General features: G+C 38.1%; 1 protein-coding gene across 2 annotated transcripts in view; it reads left to right on the top strand.

Moving 5' to 3' along the window:
• Positions 1–212: 212 nt before the first annotated feature.
• MARCHF1 (membrane associated ring-CH-type finger 1) overlaps positions 213–16,192 on the top strand; it is a 573,636-nt gene continuing 557,656 nt past the window's right edge. For both annotated transcript variants that reach the window (XM_087437465.1, XM_087437464.1), the window contains exon 1: positions 213–288. The gene's annotated coding sequence lies outside the window, so the exon portion shown is untranslated. The remainder of the gene's footprint in view (positions 289–16,192) is intronic.

Genomic DNA, 16,192 nt, shown 5'->3' on the forward strand with positions numbered 1-16,192 from the left:
TTGCCAGGCTGCAGAGAATGCAGTCACCAATCTATGCAGGCCCACCAGTTGCCTGAGGGCTTGTTGTTGGGTGGGGCCAGTCTCTAGGGTGGGCTGCCTGCCCTGGCTGAGCTGGATTAAATCGGTGCTCTAGTGGGTGGGGCAGACCCTGGGCTAGCAGGCCTCAGGGACAACTCCAATGGCATCTGTGTCTGCCTGCCCACACCATGCCACAACAATGGCCGCCACCAATGTCCCAGTCCCTGGAGAGGTCTTACCTCCCGCCGAGATGCACTCAGGGCCTATCAGGTGAGTCTCTTTTCACCAAAGCACTGTGCACCTTTCTGGTGATTTTCGGTTGCTTTCTGAAACGGGTGAGTTTTGCGTGGGCCCTTTAAGAGCCGGTTTTAATTTCTTTGTGAACCAGCTTTTCTGGGAGTACTCCCCAGTGTTTTAGTAGCAGGCAATGTCAGTTATTCTGCCACTCGTCTCCATTGTGCTGGGTCCACAAAATGCCCACAGCGGGGGCGCTCCCCAGCTCAGGGCCCCGGTCCTCCAGGGAGGCTGCTGACCTGTGAGCTGCTCCCGGCGGCCATGAAGCTGGCGGCTTGTGAAGGCGGCATTTTTTCTCTCCCGAAGGGAGTTTCTGCCTCTTCCACCTCAATTAGGATTGTCCTTTGTTGCAAGAGTTCCTCTTATCCAGTTTTCAGTTCTCTCTCAGGGGTAATTTTTCCACGAGTAGTTGTAAATTGGCTGTGTCCGCGGGAGGAGGTGAGTTTAGAGTCTGCCTACGCCGCCATCTTGACTCCGCCTCAGCATCTCTCTTTAGATGCAGTATGTCCTTGAGTCATTTAATCACTGAAAAAACCTCAGTCATTTCCTCTGTAAAACTGGTATAATGCTGAGATGCTTTGACAATCAAATAAGGGAGCACATGTCTTCAGCTGATACAGTTCTTGGTAAATCATAAGGACTCAGAATGGGCCTATTAACAGATGTGTGGACCTTAGGCTGGAGGACTCCTGAATTAGGAAGAGATGTATGTGGCATACTCAGTTTCTCATGAAATGATGAGAATTTGAGTGTCCTCTTCCCCATTTCTTTATTAACACTACTACTCTTCTATTTTTCTATTGAAGCCAGACCTAATTGTATTTAATCAATTCAACAGTAGTTTTGGACTATGTACCAGATAGTTTTTTACTGGACACTGAAGATTTAAAGACAAATAAGTTGTCATTGTCTTCAAGAACTTAAGTGAAAGTTTGTTGTCAGTAAGATTCCTTTGGAGTTCTTGTTAAAAATATAGAATTGGAGGCCTCACATGTAGAAATTTAAGTTCAGTAGGATTGCAGTACGACTCAGACTGCATATTTACAAGGTTCATAGGTAATTCTGGAGTGAGTTGTGTATAAGCCATTTTTGAAAAAAAACTGCTGGTCTTAATGATCATAAACTGATTGAAACAGTCCATTAAGTCTTTTGATAGTTCTTTGTTACCTAGTTGGAAACTTCCAAAAAATTTATGATTTATTACCACTAATATATGTTATTTTGAATCACAGCTGAAGGATGAACATCTTTTTGAGGGAGAAAGTAAGAGGAAGATAAAGGTATTATAGACACTGAGATTTGTTTTACATGAAGAAACCCTTTCAATAGAAATCCTTAACTCCACAGCCTAAACAAGAACTAAGTGTGTAGAGAATAGAGGCTGGAGAATATATATTTTGCTGAATGCAAATCTTTCTTTCAAATAGAAAAAATTAAATATTACTACATATTTAGTAGGATTAGTGGAATTTTAGTGAATACCAGAGTTCTTGAAATGGTGTGTTAATTCTATAAAAATCCCCAAAATGCGTTTCTTTTAGTTTTAGAAAACGTTTGTGTTGGCTATTTATAATGAGCAGGTATGAGATTTCAGGTAGACACAGCAGAATATGGTGAATTTGGAAAAGACCCAAGCTCAGAGTTGGGGGCTGTGAAGTTAATCACACTGTGTCACTAACTACTGAATGAGATCAGCAAGACCTTTACCATATCTGGAATGCCATTTCTACATCTGTAAAATGAGGAATAGAGGCTAAGTAATTCTCAGATTTTGTTCTATTTCTAAAAGATGTAATTCTACATCTGTGATTTTCAAGGTATCCATTAGCAAATTTTACTGCATGACTGGAAATTGTTCTTCTTCTTTAAAATGACCTAATGACAAGACATTTTTCATATTTAAACAGCTATTTTTGAAGTTTATTGCTGATATTTACTCCATAAAACGTGCAAAAGTACATGTAAGGTGTTTTACTGTTTTTATTTTAAAGAGTATTCACTTACAAAAACTTTCTCTGTTATAACCCACAAGCTATGAAATGTATCCAGCTCACATTTACGTTAGCTCTCAACTGGCACAAAACACAATATAGAGCAGATAAATAGAGTAATCACACTTCTCTCGCGTTTTATAGTTTACAAAGCAATTTCTGAAAGTATCATCTCACTTAAGGTGAACTTAGGACTTCAAAGAAAAGGCATGAATATGTTAATATATTTTATATATTGTTGTATATATGTATATATCATACATGTCATTTTATCTGATTTTTGTATTAGTGTATGTATTTAAAAAGTCTAAACCAAGATTTTAAGTCATATTATATTTTAAATGCACAAGAAGAGGAAGCTATTTAAAATAATCTGTGATGGGGGCTGGCCTGGTGGCATAGTGGTTAAACTTCAATGGCCCAGAGTTCACGGGTTTGGATCCCAGGTGCAGACCTATGCACCACTTATCAAGCCATGCTGTGGCAGGCGTCCCACATATAAAGTAGGGGAAGCTGGGCATGGATGTTAGCCCAGGGCCAATCTTCCTCAGCAAAAAGGGGAGGATTGGCAACAGATGTTAGCTCAGGGCTAATCTTCCTCACCAAGAAAAATAAAAATAAAACAATGAAAAAAAAATTTTAAAAAAATCTATGATGGATTTTTCCTTTTAGTTTTGGTGATTTGTGTGATGTGTATTCTGAAAGTCAGCGTACTTCATCTATAGAGACCCCTATTGCATAAAATTCCCATTTATTCATTAAGCGCTGATCTGTAAAATGTCAAGCCATTCTTCTTCAAAGTTGACAGAATTTTTTCTTCACCTGTGGACATGCTTTTTTTTTTACTAAAAAGACACATTATATCTATATTGTATCTACATACAGTTGATATTGTATAAATAATAGTGTTTGGCTATTTTTCAACATTTCCCAATTTTTAATTTAACATTTTGTGTTTATATATTTTGATTTTATCTCAATGTTTCTTTATCCCTTCCCCTCACTCCCTGGAGTACTTGAGGTAAAGTTGTTCCTTCTACAAACTGCTTTGGAAAGTTTTCTTTTAGGTTAAAAGGATAGGAGTGGTTACTGAGTAGATAAGCAGAGAACAGGTATGCTAGAAATTAATAGATGCATTTTGTAAGTCTAAGATGGTTTGAACTACTGCTTTGGCTGTTGGTGGTTAGTGCATATTTGTGTGTTTCTGTGTGTGTATTTGTATATTTAATCTAATTATTATTTTTGTATAAAATACCAGTTCATATATACTTTCTCAAATTCTCTGGAAAGATGGGGCAGAATATTTTTTTCCTAAAACATAAATGACAAAATAAAATATTTTTTAAAAATGCAAAGATAATTTTGATACCATCTTGGCTAAAGTAGTCTCCTCTAAGTCACCCTGGTTCCCATTGTTTTGTTTTACTTATACAATTTATCACCACCTGAAATTATAATTCGGTATGTATGTTTCTATGTCAGTGCCTGTTTATTTCTTTGTTTCTGTCTTCCCACACATTCCCACTAGAATATAAAAGCTCCATAAAGGCAAGGATTTTTATTTTATTTTCTCATTTTTTTTTTTATTTAGTTTTTTGGTGAGGAAGATTGGCCTTGAGCTAACATCTGTTGCCAGTGTTCCTTTTTCACTTGAGGAAGATTGTCCCTGAGCTAACATCTGTGTCAATATTTCCTCTATTTTGTATGTGGGGCGCTGCCACAGCATGGCTTGATGGGTGTTGTGTAAGTCTGCCCCTGGGATCTGAACCTGCAAACCCTGGATGGAGTGTGCACACTTAACCACTATGCCACCAGGCCGGCCCTGGATTTTCATCATTCTTATTCATCATTGCAACTGCAGGACTCAGAACAATGCATGGCAAATGAATGAATGGATGGATATGGTGAGCGCTATACACACTAACTTCTGCCCAACCAAAGCATTCTCAGTATGGTTGTGAAGAGCAAGTGCCAATAAAACCTGAAGATTTGGGAAGGTCAGGAAAGGTGCAGTTTTATAAGCAAGTGAAGTAAAAATTTAATGTCATTAGTGGTTAGGAAATTAAGGATGTTGGCAAATAAAATTTGGAGTGACTTAGAAAGAAATACTTTTAGTCTTATTTTTCTATTTTAGATGAAAGCACAAAAAGAAATAATGTAAAAAAATTTTGTCCAGCACTCAGTGCCTTCTTTGCTTGGAGCAGCTTTCAGTGGAAGAGGGGAGGCCTATTCTTGCTACCTGGATGAACCCCCTTTTTTTTTTTTTTGTGAGGAAGATCAGTCCTGAGCTAACATCCATGCCAATCCTTCTCTTTTTTGCTGAGGAAGACCGGCCTTGAGCTAACATCCGTGCCAATCTTCCTCCACTTTATGTGGGACGCCACCACAGCATGGCCTGACAAGTGGTGCATTGGTGCCCGCCCGGGATCCAAACCCGGGGCCGCCAGCAGCGGAGCGCGCGCACTTAACCGCTACACCATGGGGCCAGCCCCCTGGATGCACCCTTATGGAAGATGATGGAGCTGTTTTCAGGTCAAATTGCATGCGCATAGCAAAGTTCAGAGATTGAAACAAGGAACCTCTGACTCTCAATTTTGCTCAGTTCTTCTGAGCACGATTTCTTCTGTCTGAGGCAAGTGCCCTCTGGGGAATCTGACTTCAGGCAAAGGCAAGAGACTTTGTTCACAACATAGAAAAGTGATTCTATTCTGTCTTTCCATCTGCAAAATTTCATTGATAAGAATAAAGCTTTGCCCAAGAACAAAGGATGTGACTTTGTCACCACCAACAGATGGCAGGGGTGGTAGTTTTCATATTGTTATTTTGAGCTTATGAGCAAATGAACTTGCAACCAATTTTTCGAAATCCAAATGGAGAAGTTTCTGTAATATTTTTATCCCTGGAGCTGTCTTAGCTCTCTTATTCATCATTGTCGTAGTTTTCTACTGCTGCTGTAACAAATTCTGACAAACTTACTGGCTTCAAACAACTCACATTTATTTTCATACAGTTCTGGAGGTCAGAGGTCCCAAATGGGTCTCACTGGGCTAAAATCAAATGTCAGTAGTGCATTCCTTCTGAGGGCTCTTGGGGAGAAGCTGTTTCCTTCCTTCTTTCAGCTTCTAAAGACCACCCACATTCCTTGGCTTGTGGCCCCTTTCCATCTTCAATACCAGCAACAGCTGATCAAATCTTTCCCACGTCACATCATTCTGACACTGGCACTTTTGCCTCCCTCTTCCCATTTAAGCACCCTTGTGATTACATTGGGCCCACCCAGATGATCCAAGTTAAGGTTAACTGATTAACAACCACAATTTCATCTGCCACCTTAAGTCTCCTTCGCCATGTAACATAACATATTTGTAGATTCTGGGGATTACGAAGTGAACATCTTTGAGAGAGAATTATTCTGCCTACCAGATTGTATATTTTCTTTACAAAGATTTGGGCATCCCCTAAAGTGAACACATTTCTAGAATGGTGACAATTCTACTTTCATGTCTGGTTGGAATGGCCTAAATCTAGGGTAGAAAAGAATCTAAACCCTTGTTTATTCCTGGTCAGTTCATTCTTCAAAGAGGACCAATTTCAAGGTTGCCGGAGCAGGGCGAGGTCAGAAATGTCACGGCCGCAACTTAGTTTTTCCAATTAGACTTCCCAGCTCTTTAGAAGAAATGCCTGTTCTCTGTGTTAAGAAGGCAATCATAGTCCTTGTTATATGTAACTACCTATCTGCAGACACAGGTCTCAAATAGGACTTTATATGCAGTGTTTTTTGGTCCACTCCTTCCACTTAAAGGGAACGTGTGAACCCTGGGAAAGACTTGAAACTGGTGCTTTATATTTGCAAAGAACACAACACTCAAGTCACTTTCAAAGATTTTAGGAAGTAAAGTTAACAAGTCATTTAAAATCATTATTATCTGTCCAGGTGAAACTTAATAATAAGACTCATATACTTGACCTCTGTGATAGATTCTAAATAGGAATTAATCTCTGTAATTAACTTGCAATGGAATTTCACTTTCTAATTATGTGCAGGTAAAACCAACAGTTGCTTATTTTTTACTATTTTTGGCAGTAACCATTCCATCACATTGTTTTATGAGGCAATAATACAGTGTCTAAACAGAAAAACTCTGGGCACAAATAATTTATCCTATTGAATAACGAAGAGATTTCCATCAATAAATCAGGCAATCAGATTATTTTTAATGTGGGCCAGGCCCAAGTGAGACACTTATAACTACAATAAAAGCCACGATTAATGATGTTTGAATGTCAGAAGTTTGAAAATTTGACATAAATTTATTAAATATCCAGAAATACTTAAGATAATCCACACTTCAAACAAGCCGTCTGAATGTCTTTAAATTATTCATCCAACACGTACTACACTAGGGAAGCTTCTGATTTATCTGACTTTATGTCCCAAACTATGTGAATTCATGGTATTCCTGACCAAAAACATGAATTTTTACTACTGACTCAAATCTGAAAATAGTTGTTTTTACTGAAGAAGTCCTTGAAGCCGTTGCCAAGGAACCAGCTTTGGAAAACGAAGACAAAATATCATCAAAATCTCTTGGTTAAAAAGGAAAAAAACTCTGAAAAGCAGCCATTTCTCAGGAAAGCTGATACGTAGTGATAAACTTTTCCAGGCCTGGCCTATCCTCTAGTTGTCATGCCATAAAAATATCTTCTTAGTCTACTCTCTGAACCATGTATTCCATGTATTCTGTGAGATATCATCTGCTGGATTTAATAAAAATTCACTTTTCGAATGCAAAGAGCTCAGAGAGGTTCTAGGGTCCATAGGGCACACTAAACATGACCTGTGGGTGATCCTTGCCTACAGGAAATTAAACATCATGTTAGGATATAAGGCTTATATATATGTGAGACAATTACATTAGTGTCTTTGTCAAAGTTGATTATTATGGATGGTCAGAAGGAAGAAAAGGCAACATTTGCTTGGATCTTCAAAACTACTTGTAGGAGTTAATCTTTTCTTTTAAAAAAGAATTATTCACAATGCACAGTGGTCAGCTAGCCAGAATTTTCTAAAGGACTTGAAACATACTTAACAATAGTCAGTTTGGTTAATCTCATTTTTGTTAAAATGACAGTTTTTCTTTCCATTTGAGGACCTTCATGAAATGCTATAGAAATCCCAGCTTCAGGCAATGGTTTACAGAGAAGCAATGTAGGAGTGGCCCTGCTCACCCAAAGATTTTAACAGACTGAAAATTTATTGGAAAAGCTAAGTATGAACAATGAAACTAGGAGAGGGACAAAGAAATGGTAGAATGGGGTAGTGATTAATTGAGGAGACAATGGCTGTCTATCATTAGCTGTAATAGATTACTTAACCAGAATCTATGGAGTATGAAGTTCCCTTGAAGAGTCAGGATTATCTGCGTCATTAGTCAAGTAGTCTTTATTTTCACACTGACTCATTTTGGAATTATGTTTGAGAATTGAGCAAAATCCAGTGAACTGACATCATGTCAACATCCCCTACTGGTAGTTATAATTCCAGGATCTTTTGGTTCTCTGTTAAATAGATTGCCCTCATTAGATGCATATGTATTTTCTTTACCTGGTTTCAGGATAATCACAACTGGGTAGCTATTACCATAAGGTATAATTTTGGTCATAAGAAATGAAAAGAACCAGTACTAATTCTCAGAACATGACTATTGTCTAATATCTCAATTGAATTTGATTATTAAAAAAACTAAATATGATTTTTTTTATCACATTTGAATATTCTATAGGTTATTCTTTTCTATATTTACCTAAAATCCGGAATGACTTTTTAAATTTAGTTTGCACAAAGTTGAGTAATTACACGGGATGACCAGAGTTTTTCCTAAGGTCACTTTAAACTGTTATTCCTCTACCTTTTGAGAGGATCTGTGAAGAATTTGTACTTTTACCATTTTATCATCTTACCTAAAGCTTGCACATTGCCAGTTCAAATGATGAACTCTGTATTGCGACTAGTAGGGTGCTTTTTTTTTTTTTTAATTAAAAAGAGCCAGCCTTGGGGCCGGCCCGGTGGCGCAAGTGGTTGGGTGCGCACGCTCTGCTGCAGCGGCCCGGGGTTCGCTGGTTCGGATCCCGGGCGCGCACCGACGCACTGCTTGGCAAGCCATGCTGTGGCGGCGTCCCATATAAAGTAGAGGAAGATGGGCACGGATGTTAGCCCAGGGCCGTCTTCCTCAGCAAAAAAAGAGGAGGATTGGCAGATGTTAGCACAGGGCTGATCTCCTCACAAAAAAAAAAAAAAAAAAAAAAAAAAAAACCAGCCTTGCTATGAAGTGCATTGCTTGAAGACAGGACAAAAGATAGATAAAGAAACAACCAGGATTTGGTGTGGTATGGTACAGACATTTTAACCTTAATGGAGATGGTGGGGGTGGGGAGTTCTTTAGATAAGTTTCTGTGTAAGACTTTTCTTTGTAAGTAATTGCCACAAGAGAGCTAAAAAGAAACTTGCTATAGCTGTTTTCTAGATGAAGCAGATAAAAGTTAACACTGATTGATCACATAGAGAAGGAGCCAATAGCTGTTTCAGAGACAAATTGCAGATCTCAAAATAGTACTAGACAGGAAAAGATTCTAGAAGCCCTCATCCTTAGAGAATGCTGGTGGTGGGGTATATTTGCCAAAGGATCAGGAAGCCATTGTTGCCTGTTGCTACCACCAAGGGAGCGGTTGGTGATAAGTTTCCCCCATTTTCTCTTTACACTTAAAGGTAAACTCACCCAGCGAACCACTACCTGAAGCCAATTACAGAAGCTTCTGTTGAGAATAATAGTGGCAGGTTATAGGGGCCTGTTACTCAAAGGATCCCTAGATACTTCAGGTAGCAAATAGGTATTGATTCTTGTGCTAAATCTGGTGACTTGTTAGATACTGCCTGGAGCACTGTTTTGACAATGTTTAGGAGGTGATGTTCAGGTTTGTTGAGTAAGGATTCTATGATTAGAGATATCCTTTATGGATGAGGGTGTAAGGATATAGGTGTAGGTGAGTCACTCTTAACTAGAGTTCAGCAAATAAATATATCTATATCCTTAATCCCTAGGGGTATATCTTATGTTGATATGGATGGAGAAATGTTGGTGCTATTAGAAGTCTAAAAGATAAATGGCTTAATTCAGAAATGGAGATCTTTATTTGTTAACTAACCATTCATCACATAGGTTATACCTGAGTAAATAGGATAATTAACAAGCCTTTGGTGTTGGGAACAGGGGGAGAAAGATGAAGTGAGATATGTCATCTTTTATCCAGAAATTTGAGTGGATCTAAATCTAATTTAGTATCTCCTTATTTTCCTAAAGGTTAATATAGTTCATGACATATATTATAACATTATTTTTTTTTAAAGATTTATTTATTTATTTATTTTCCCCCCAAAGCCCCAATAGACAGCTGTATGTCATAGTTGCACAGCCTTCTAGTTGCCGTATGTGGGATGCAGCCTCAGCGTGGCCGGAGAAGCGGTGCCCCGGTGTGCGCCTGGGATCCGAACCCGGGCCGCCAGCATCAGAGAGCACGCACTTAACCGCCAAGCCACAGGGCCGGCCCCCTATAACATTATTTTTTTAGCACTTACAGTAATCATCAAATACACGTGCTTGTGTATAGTGTTTTTGAAATTTTAATTCTCTAACATTGGTTTTCCATTCTGCTTAAAGCAACTTTGAATTTTCAAAGACATTCTCTACTCCTGCTCTTAGTAAGCCACCGTCACAGCAAGGATGAGCAGCTCCCCTTTTCAGGTCTGTTTTTCTCTTGTGTAGATACTACAGGTCGATTCTGTCACTCCAGCACTTCCACTTTACGCTCCCAGCCCCTTGCTGACAGGAGAAAGTAGACATCATGTTACACATCCCGTCTCATCTTTTTGGCTCGAGGTAGCTCAGCTGCAGCTAAGCAGTGTTTGAGGTTTTATGTAAGAAAAGTCACTACCTGTCAGAATGTCAACATTTCTTACAGGAAAAGGACTGGGTTGATGAACATGAGATTTTGGAAAATTTTTAAAAGATCAAGGCTTTCTACTTAAGCTTGGGCACAGAAAGATTGATAATGTTCTTTTCTGAGGTCATTTTCTGGTTCTCTTCAAGATATGTTAAATGTTAAGATGACAGCATTTCCTCTTGCACATGGCATTCGTGTGTGTTTATTGTTGTATATTATCAGGTTCTCTGAGACTTTCTGTGTGTTATCAATTAGCTAAGTTTACCAATTTTGTAGAATATCGTGTTCATCTTATCACAGAACTTCATACTTCCACAGAATTCTTAGATATATTTTTATTTATTATACTGGAGAAAGAAAGCATTGCTTTAATACTCTTTTCACAGATGAAGAGTTTAGTTTCAGAGAAGCCCAGTGAGGAGTTCCAGTAAGATAACTAAGCATAAAAGAATAAGAATAAAATTCTTACTTCTTTGTGTTATAATTTGCATGATGGCTAAATCTATACTTTACCAACCTAGGAGTTCAAAATACATTCACTTTTTAAAATGAGATTACCCAGCAATGATAGATCTCTACTTGCCTACACAAGATTTTAGTCCCTCTGAAATGGTTTTACTTACTCCTGAGAGCTTCTCAAGGAGACAGCTGTCACTCATGTGCTCAGGAAGAGCTTCCAAATGAAGTGGTGATGCTAATGCCTTTTCAGTCCCTAGCCCTGATGAGATCAAGGTAAGGCAAGGTAGTGGTGAACGACTGTCTCTTGCTGCTACTCTTCACTGTCACCAATACTTGGCGCTGCTCTGCTCAGGCCAATTCATCGAAGTGTAGACGTGTCTATTTCTTAAACCCAAATACAAGGAATATACAACTGCAAATATTTGGTAAGTCTATTCTAAAAGTTTAGGGATAACTAGAAAAAGAAGTAATGTGCAATGAAAATGTGTAACTGTATAGAGTTGGTTCCCATGGAAAACACAGGTCTTCCGTCTGCAGGGTCGTTTTAACTGTGCTTCTATATGTCTACCTCCTGGCCTACCCCCATATGGCAAGTACCCCAAACCCGTTACTAATGCTAGTCCTCCAAGAATACCAATACCTCAAAGTCCAGGCCTTACTTCTTAGGAGTGACCCTAATCTTCAATATCAGGTCTTATGCCCTCGCTCCTACTTCTGGTCTCAGGACCCAACTCTTCTTTGGTTCGCTGACACTTGAAACCCTTTATCTCTGCTATAAGAATGTCCTCTTGTATTGTGTCTCTCATAGGACAATCACATCAGTGCATTTCCCAAAATGTAGTTTGGCCGGTCTTAAAGAGCACCACATACAGGTCATTAATTTTATAGCGCAGATTGGGTTTCCCTGAGCCCAGACCATTTTCTTTTTCAAGTCTTTCAACAGATGTCTTTCTAAAGATCTAGGCTGAAGTTTGAGGGGCTTCAGCTTAGGTTATTCAGAGAGTAACTTCTCAACAGACACACGGACACATGCACACATATTGAATAAGCGGTAGTCAAATATTAAATTAATAGGGAACTAAGAAGGACTTCTCCCAAAGAAGCATTCAGGTTAATGACTTTCTCCAGGAACGGTGAACGATGACTCCTTTATATTTAGATAATAAAGAGCTTTCTCAGGTTATTTTTCCAGACCTAAGGAAGAGACTCATTCCACAGATCCGACCAAAAGTGCAGCCCAAACTAGTTACAATTTTAAAATGATTGCTCCTCGGTAGGTTCTGTCCCTCAAGGTTAGCAACCAACCAACCAAACAAACAAAAAGTTTAGAATATCCTCTTATACTTTTTTGCTATTGTTTATTAACTTAGTTGTTAATAGGTACATTGGCTTTCCTGATCTCTTCAGCCAGAAATAATCTCTTCTGCCTTATACATTTCATATGGCACTGTGACCCTCTCTTGTATCACTGGCTTTTTAATCATTTGGGTACCACTGTCTTCATACTTTATTGTAAACTCTTGAGGACAGAGGCAGTCATTTTTATCTCTGACTGTCTCCACACCACTGCATTTGGTAAGTGTACCACCATTTTTGGTAAATAGATGTCTTTTTGTGTAACTGTTCCTTAAGAGTAAGAGTCTTACGTTATGGACTCAATTTGTATGACCGCTTGAGAACAAATAGTAATAGACTCTAAGCTATTGAGATATTACATTTAATGGTCATGATCATTGCTATAGAGGTACTGAGGCAAGAGATTGGAGTCAGATGTGGAGCAGGTTACTTCATTCCCTGCACTACGGTTTTCTCATCCATGAAATGAAGATGCTAATGGCACCTTCCTAATAGTATATTGTAAGGGTTATTTGAAATTATTTTATGAAAAGGTTTTAGAACAGTGTCTAACACACATGGCTCGTACTCAGGAAAGGTTAGCTATTGCTATTAACATTGCCTTGGCAATCTGAAAGAATACTATCTCTTTAAGTCAGGCCAAAGGGGAAGAGTTAAATATACAAAAAATACACAGTATCCAGCCTAGGCTTCTCTGTCAACAGCTTTTCATTTTGTTTAGTAAATGAAAGTCATATATTTTACACTTTTGAGGTGTGTATGCTGCCAAACTTAAGTAGCCCTTTGACACAGGCTCAGCTTATATTTGAGGGTTCTATTTTCCAGGATTAAAAAAATAATAATAAAGTTTACAATTACAGAAAGAAAAGAAAAACTAGGTCATATCAGAGATCATTAAAAAAATAATCTAGATGAAAAAGAACTTAATATAAGAAAATTTCTTATTTGGTCCAATAAGTTCTCTAATAAACATAAAAACATCTCCACTCCTCCCCACAGTTCACTAGCTACTTGCTGTCACTGTAGCAATTTGACCCTAAGCAGTCTTCGTTGGCTTTGTCATTACTCCAGTGAGAAACACCTGGAGGAACCTAGTAAGCAAGGAGTAAAGCAATGGCTGTAAATTTCAGAAATTACCGCCAGAGGCAAGTGTGCTTTCAAGTCCTTTTCCATTTGCTCACTTTACAACTTCCTCAAAACCACTCCGTAGGGCCAGCCCCGTGGCTTAGCGGTTAAGTGCGTGCTCTCCGCTGCCGGCGGCCCGGGTTCGGATCCCGGGTGCGCACCGAGGCACCACTCCTCCAGCCATGCTGAGGCCGCGTCCCACATACAGCAACTAGAAGGATGTGCAGCTATGACAGACAACTATGTACTGGGGCTTTGGGGGAAAAATAAATAAATAAAATCTTTAAAAAAAAAAAAAACCACTCCGTAATAAATCCACTACTCTCGGTACTTCTTACTAATTTATTGTAATTTGTATGTGTCTGGTTTTTTTTTTTAATTTGTAGCCTAAGGATTTTTAGTTCGGTCATAGCAAGGAAAACTATTCCCCAGAGATCTGGAAATAGTAAAATGATTAGATACAAGAATGGAATTTACCCTTTCATCATTAATGATGTACTTTGTTAAACATAGTTCTCAAAATTAAGATATTGAATGTTTCTTTTTTGTTGTGACATGTTTTACTAGGAATGCGTTATTTTGATATATTCTGAAAAAGAAAAAAGAGCTATTATTTTTAGATATTGGCCCAATGAACCTAATCCATAGCATTTGGCTGAGAAATCTGAAACTTACAACTTAATATTGTGAAAGCACGTTGATAGCTGAATTTTCCTTGCTGCTGTTAAAAAATCACTCTGTTGAATTGCATGAAAGATATTACCGTGATTTTATCAAGTTTTTTCTGTCATATTCTATTATCATAATATCATAGAATAATATTAACATAATTATTTTATTCGGAATAGTTCTCCTTTTGACATATTCTGGAGTTTCAGTCTAGTAAGTGACAAGATTGTCTACTAAGAAGAAGAAAAGTCTTAAGGGAAGTCCTGACAACTTGAAAGTTAGAAAATGTATCAGAATTAATGGAAAGTGGATGCCAATGGTAAAAATTACAATAATACTTAGGCAAATAATGAGAGCTGTGAAATTTGAATTGAAAGGAAAGACAGCACCAAAATAGCAATAACTTTGACTAAAATAAAATTTGTCATATGGTTAAATCTCAAAATAAGGTTTCTCGTTTCCTTTAGATATCAACAAGTAGTTTAGACAAATAGTTCCTTTCATTCCTTTGGGGCCCAACTAGCCTTTATTGTAAGTCCTACTGTTAATTCTTTTTCCCAGAGATATCTGAGTGATTAGGAGAGCAATGTGTCAAAAGTCAGCATTTGTGTTCCCAAGTTGTAGAATGACATACAGTAATCCCCACTTATCCACAGTTTCACTTTCTGTGGTTGCAGTTACCTGAGGCCAACCACGATCTGAAAATATTAAATGGAAAATTCTAGAAATAAACAATCCATACGTTTTAAATTGCATGCTGTTCTGAGTAGCGTGATGAAATGTCTTGGCATCCCACTATGTCCTGCCCAGGATGTGAATCATCCCTTTGTCCAGCGTATCCACACTGTATGCACTACCCACCCATTGGTCACTTAGTAGCCATCTAGGTTATCACATCGACTGTAGTCCAGTATCACAGTGCTTGTGTTCAGGTAACCCTTATTCTACTTAAAAATGGCCCCAAAGTGCAAGAGTGGGGATGCTGGCAATTCGGATGTGCCAAAGAGAAGCTGTGAAGTGCTTCCTTTAAGTGAAAAGGTGAAAGTTCTTGAGTTAATAAGGAAAGAAAAAAAATGGTACGCTCAGATTGCTAAGATCTCTAGTAACTTTTATTACGGTATATTGTTATAATTGTTCTATTTTATTATTAGTTATTGTTGTTAATCTCTTACTGTGCCTAATTTGTAAATTAAACTTTATCTTAGGTATGTATGTATAGGAAAAAACATAGTATATATAGGATTTGGTACTATTCTGGGTTTTAGTCATCCACTGAGGGTCTTGGAGTGTATTCCCCATGAATTAGGGGAGATTATTGTATTTTTTAACTTTAGCTAGCCCATGTCACAATATTGCATTTACCATACCCTTCTTCTCTTCCATGAGACATAGATTACTTCTTTGGTAATGATTGTACCCAGGGAAATATGTAGCTTTAATATTCCCAAGTAACTTTTCGCTGTGGAGTATTCATATGGAGTGGGTTAAGCACCAGATGCTGTACACAGCATGCAAGTGACTTTCTTCTGAAAGTGAGAACAGATTTGGCCAACTTTTGCTTGAAGGCAGCCTATTGCAGCTTACATATTCTTTATTACTTGGATTACTGCCCTGTATTCTGGCCTTCCATTGGCTACTATGATTTTTTGAATCACCATGTCACCCAGGTTGAACACTACTCCTCTCCTTCTAACTCCTTAGGAGTTAGTTACTCCTAAATAACTCTTACTACAACTCTAGGACGCTGATGGCTTAATGCGCAGGGGTGATGAAGTGAATTACAACCCCAGGAAAAGAAATAATGAAAACAAAAATTTGATGTTAAATTCTGAGTATCCAGGAGAAAAGAAAAAAAATGCTTTAAATTTTACAGGAGTCCTCTCACAGAAATACTCATAGTCCTAGTTTGATAGAAGACTTATCAAATTCTTGTAACTTTCCAGGCAGAACACTTCACTTCTCTTTATTGTTATTCTTGCCTTAAAAATTATGCTCCAGGATCAATCTGAGTGAAAGAAACAAAGCCAGTTACAATTGCTTCCCCAAGAGCCATCTCTTCTAAATCACCATCATTAGCTACACAAAGACCAATTTGAAATTACAGTTGTTTTCTTTTTTTGATATTGCTCCAGATCAATATTTTAAGCAAGCTTTCCACTTCCACTACCTTTAAAGATTGAGGAAATTGTTAATGATATTTTATAGGAACTGTCATAGTGAACTTCAAGGTAGACGAGACTGCTCTTGTAAAAACACTCACTATGAAGAATTCCACAGAGAGA

The sequence above is a fragment of the Ceratotherium simum genome, chromosome 12, assembly GCF_057802395.1.
Source record: "Ceratotherium simum simum isolate JZ-2026a chromosome 12, ASM5780239v1, whole genome shotgun sequence".
Taxonomy (NCBI): Eukaryota; Metazoa; Chordata; class Mammalia; order Perissodactyla; family Rhinocerotidae; genus Ceratotherium; species Ceratotherium simum.